Source organism: Nyctereutes procyonoides, unplaced genomic scaffold (assembly GCF_905146905.1).
Source record: "Nyctereutes procyonoides isolate TBG_1078 unplaced genomic scaffold, NYPRO_anot_genome, whole genome shotgun sequence".
Classification (NCBI taxonomy): Eukaryota; Metazoa; Chordata; class Mammalia; order Carnivora; family Canidae; genus Nyctereutes; species Nyctereutes procyonoides.
The window spans coordinates 10,210,580-10,216,065 of NW_026575129.1; the positions used below are offsets into that span (position 1 = coordinate 10,210,580).

At 36.7% G+C, this 5,486-nt stretch overlaps 1 pseudogene; it reads right to left on the reverse strand.

The window, feature by feature from the left end:
* Window positions 1–308: 308 nt before the first annotated feature.
* On the reverse strand, window positions 309–5,137 carry LOC129521030 (glutathione S-transferase P-like; annotated as a pseudogene).
* Between the last annotated feature and the right edge of the window lie 349 nt (window positions 5,138–5,486).

Consider the following 5,486-nt stretch of genomic DNA (forward strand, 5'->3'; position numbering starts at 1 on the left):
CAAATTTTCTCTAAAACAAAATACCTAGGAAATGTTCACATGGCTTATATGCCAGTTTACATGTCTCTTTCTGCCACTAGAATTTCCTTCAAAATATTTGATCTCTTGGTCCAAGCAAGGCCACCTTGTCCATCAGTCAGTTCATGTATGTCACACTGGTAATCTGGAGAAATGCTTATATAGTAAATTTTCTTTGAGAAGAACACTATGCTCTTACTTTTTATGATTATTATTTTTTCCTCTCTTAGAAATTTTATTGGTCCTGGGGAAAGGAAGGCAGGCAGCCCCCGCCTCCTGCCAAGGGTGCCTCAAGCTCTCACTGCTTCTGGTTGCTGTTGATAGGGAAGTTCACATCTGGGGAGAAGCCAGGAAGGCCTGAGCTTGGGCCAAGTATTGACGTGCACCAAGTAGGCCAAGAGCAGGGGGAAGGAGTCCAGGCAGCCGTGGGCCAGGACCTGGTGAATCAGCAGTAAGTCCAGCAGGTTGTCGTCTGTGAAGGAGATCTGGTTGCTTAAGTTGAAGGCCCCTAGTTCTGGGACAGCAGGATCTCACAAGACTTCAGGTGCCCTCATAATGCCTTCACCTACTCCTCCTTGCCTGCCTCAGAGTTGGTGTAGATGAGGCTGATGTATTTGCAGCAGAGGTTCTCCACACCACCATTTAGCACGTTCAGGGCCACCTCGTGCTGGTCCTTCCCATACAGCCCCACGGAGAGGCCCAGGTGTCGCAGAATGGTGTTAGTTAGACTGGTATAGGGTAAGGTCTCCATCCTGGAACTTGGGAAGCTGCCCATACAGACAGGAGGTCTTGAGTGAGCCCTGCAGCCAGGTCTCCATGGTCACTACTCCCTCCTTTCAGCTCCGGCCCTAGTCTCTGGCAGCATGCACATGGTCTTGCCTGCTCTCAAACAGGGAAGAAGATGCTGGGGCAAGGCGCCGTGGTGCAGTGGGGGTGGCAGCAGTGGTGGTGGCAGAGGTCCCCAAAACATTATGCTTTTAGATTGTATTTTTGTAGGTTGTTTATTTTTGAAGAATCCCAAAATAGTACATACTTTAATCTTTCTGCTTATATGGGTGTTACTCACTGGCAGGCCAGTGACACCAAAAGAAAAAGAGGTGGGAATGTGCTGAACCTGTCAGGTAAGGGACACCCAGCATATTCCAAGGAGGGCATGTTAGTTGACATCTTGTTTCAATTCCAAATCTCTCTTTAAGTGGTAAACATAGACCAAATCGATAATTTGAAAATATTCCAATTCCAATCACCAGTAAAAAAGCCAGTAGTGCTATAGTGTTTACACTGACCTACGGGTTTTGTTTCAGCAGTATGCAGACATTGCAGCAGGTTTAGAGAAGCAAATGGCCAAAGTTAAAGCTTAGGAGGGGAATAGAAGTACCATTAAAGCATTAAAATATTTCTTTCCATCATTTTGTTCCTATAAATCCAAAAGGTCCTCAGATAACTTAAGAATTGGATTTATTTGCTCCTTATGTTTGGTGTTCAAAAGGACTAGAAACAGGGGAGCATCTCTTTGTCAGTGATTCCAGACTAAAAGAAGATGCTCCCTTTAGAAATGATCATTCAAAATGATTCTGAAAAGAATAGTTTTTTTTTTTTGTTTTTTTTTTTTAGCAAGTCATTTAACTTGCTAAAAAATGTCCCTACGACTGCTGAAAGAGCAAACAAGAACCTATTCCCAGAGGATATAGTTAAACATTCTTGACTGAAATAAGGACTATGCCATTTGAAACTAAATATGAAAATAAGAGCAAGGAATTAAATTAAGAGCACATATTTGTGCCTTACAAATAAGAATCACCCAGAAGATCAGGAACAAACAGTAGAATAAATACGAGACATAGGAAAGATGGGGCAATTGGCATATACACACAGTCATGAACCTACTCAAGGCAGACTCTCTATTATTGCTTTCTGGGATGGAAATGTGACTTTTTCATTTTTATTACCAGACATAGAAGGAAGGCTAGTATAGGAAATATACATTGTAGCCCATCACCGATTTTTCCTTTTTTTGCATGTCATTTTAGCAAGTTGCCAAGATGTATTGAAGGTGCATTTTAAGGGGTTTTCTTAATGGCTTAGGTTATTTAGGATAACGGCCAGTGCTGTTTTCATGAAGTAGAGCACCCTCCATAAAACCAAGAGGTATCCACACAAGTAAATGCTATTTTAACTTGAAATAAGCTGAAGAAACGGGAACATAGTGATACCTTCTAAAAATCACTTTTCAGTGGAGAGACATGTCTATTGGCAATAATAATTACTTGCTATGCCTCTAGAACTCTGAGAAAATGCTAAGACCAATGGGATTACTTTGGAAGTTAATAAATTTCCAATTATAAAAATAGTATGTATAAATTGGAAAAGGTAAACAAAAATCTTTTTAGTTCAACATTAAGTAATAGTTACCATTAATGTTTTGAAGAATTTTTAGTTTTTTTTTCAGCATATTTTGTTTTTTTTTTAAGATTTTATTTATTTATTCATGAGAGACACACAGAGAGAGAGAGGCAGAGACACAGGCAGAGGGAGAGCAGGCTCCATGCAGGGAGCCCGACGTGGGACTCGATCCCAGGACTCTAGGATCATGCCCTGGGCTGAAGGCAGGCGTTAAACCACTGAGCCACCCAGGCATCCCCTATTTTGGGTATTTTTAAATTGAGATATAATTGACACGTGACATCACATTAGTTTCAGGTGTACAATATAATGGTTTGATATTTGTGTATATTGTGAAATGATTGCCACATTAAGTCTAGTTAGCATCCATTGCCACAGTTACATATTTTTTCCTTGTGAAGAGAACTTTTAAGATCTCTTAGCAATTTTCAAATATGCAATACAGCCTTCTTAACTTGAGTCACCTTGATGTATATTACATGCCCAAAACCTATTTATTTTATACCTGGAAATTTGTACCTTTTGACCACCTTTACCCATTTTGCCCCACCCCCCACCTCTGCCTCTGAGAACCACCGATTTTTCTCTGTATCTTTGGTTTTGTTTTATGTTTTAGTTTCTACATATATGTGAGATCATGGTTGTCTTTCTCTGTTTGATTTATTTCACTTAGCATAATGTCCTCAAGGTCCATCCATGTTGTCACAAATGGCAAGATTTCATTCTTTTCTATGACTGAATGATATTCCATTATATATTATATATATATATATTATATATATAACATATACACACACATAGGATGGAATATATATGTTTATATACACAAACACACCATATAAATATACACATTTCTTTATTCACTTATCCATTGATGGACACTTACGTGGCTTCTATGTGTTGGCTGTTGTAAATAATGCTGCAATGAGCACAGGGGTGCATATACCTTTGTGAGTTAGTGTTTTCATATTATTTGAATAAATATCTAGAAGTAGAATTGCTGGATCATATAATAGTCCTATTTTTTAAATTCTTCAGAAACCTCAATATTGTTTTCTATAGTGGCTGCACCAATTTATACTCCTACCAACAGTGTACAGGCTTCCCTTTTTCTCCATAGCCTCATCAACACTTGCTATTGCTAGTCTTTTGAGTAGTGGCCATTCTAACAGGTATGAGATAGTATCTCAGTGTGGTTTTGATTTGCATTTACTGATGATGAGTAATGTTGAGCATTTTTTCATGTACTTGTGGTCCATGTGCAGGTCTTCTTTGGAAAAAAAAGTACTCAGATCTTCTATTTTTTAATGGATTGTTTTTTGCTATGGAGTTGTATGAGTTCTTTATCTATTTTGAATATTAACCTTTTACCAGACATATGATCTAAAAATATTTTCTCCCACTCAGCAGGTTGCCTTTCATTCTGTTAATGGTTTCCTTTGTCATGCAGAAGCTTTTTAGTTTGATGTAATCCCACTTGTTTATTTCTGCTTTTGTTGCCTTTGCTTTTGGTGTCAAAATCCAAAAAATCATCACTAAAGCCAATTTTTAAAAAGCTATATTTTCTTCTAGGAATTCTATGATTTCAGGTCTTATGTTCAAGTCTTCCATCCATTTTAAGTTAATGTTTGTGTCTGGTATAAGATCATGATCCAGCTTTATTCTTTTGCATGTGGCTGTCTAGTTATCCCAGCATCATTTACTAAAGAGACTGCCCTTTCCCGATTGTATTCTTGGCTTCTTTGTCACATATTAGTTGACTATATAATGCATGGGTTTATTTCTGGACTCTCTACTGTGTTCCACTGGTCCATGTGTCTGTGTTTATGCCAAAATCATGTTGTTTAAATTGCATATAACTTTAAACTATAGTTTTATGTCAGGAAACATGATGCCACCAGTGTTGTTCTTCTTTCTCAAGATTGCTTGGGCTATTTGGAGTCTTTTGTGGACAAAAAGGATTGTTGGTTGTGCTTCTGTGAAAAAGACCATTGGAATTTTGATAGCAATTGTATTGAATCTTAAATTGCTTTGGGTAGTATGGATGTTTTTAACATTATTAATTCCTCCAATCCATGAGAATGGAGTGCCTTTGTATTTATTCTTGTCATCTTCATTTTCTTTTATCAATGTTTTGTAGTTTTTCCAGTGTACAGTTCTTTCACCTCTCTGGTTAAATTTATTCCTAGATGTTTTATCCTTTCGTGATACAGTTGCAAATGGTACTGTTTTCTTAATTTCTCTTTTTAATAGGTTGGTATTAGTTTGTAGAAACAACAGATTTTTGTATATTGATTGTGTATTCTACAACTTTACTGACTTTGTTTTATTAGTTTTAATAGATTTTTGGTAGAATGTTTAGGATTTTCTATATATACTATCATGTCATCTACAAATAGTGATTGTTTTACTTCTTCTTTTCCAGTTTTTATGCCTTTTATTTCTTGCCTAATTGCTTTGACAAAGATTTCAGTATTTTGTCAAATACAAGGAGCTAGAGTACTTGTCTTGTTCCTGATCTTAAAGGAAAACCTTTCACTTTTTCACCATTGAGTATGATGTTAGCTTTAGGTTTATCATATACGACCTTTATTATGGTGAGGAACATTTGCTGTATACCTCCTTTGTTCAGAGTTTTTATTATAAAAGGATATTGAATTTTGTCAATTGCTTTTTCTAGATCCATTAAGATGGTCATATGATTTTTATCCTTCATTTTGTTAATGTGGTGTATCACATTGATTGATTTACAGATGTTGAACCATTCTTGCATCTCTGGAATAAAAGCCACTTGATCATGGTATATAGTCTTTTTAATGTATTGCTGAATTTAGTTTGCTAATATTTTGTTGAGGATTTTTGCAACTATGTTCATCAGAAATATTGGTCCATAATTTTCTTTTCTTTCTTGTGACATTTTTGAGTGATTCTGGTATCAGGTAAAGGCCTGCCTCCAAAAAAAATGGATTTGGAAGTGATTACTTCTCTTCTTCTATTTTCTGGGAAGAGTTTGAAAAGAATTGGTGTCCATTTTTCTTTAAATGTTTGTAGAAATCACCAGTGAA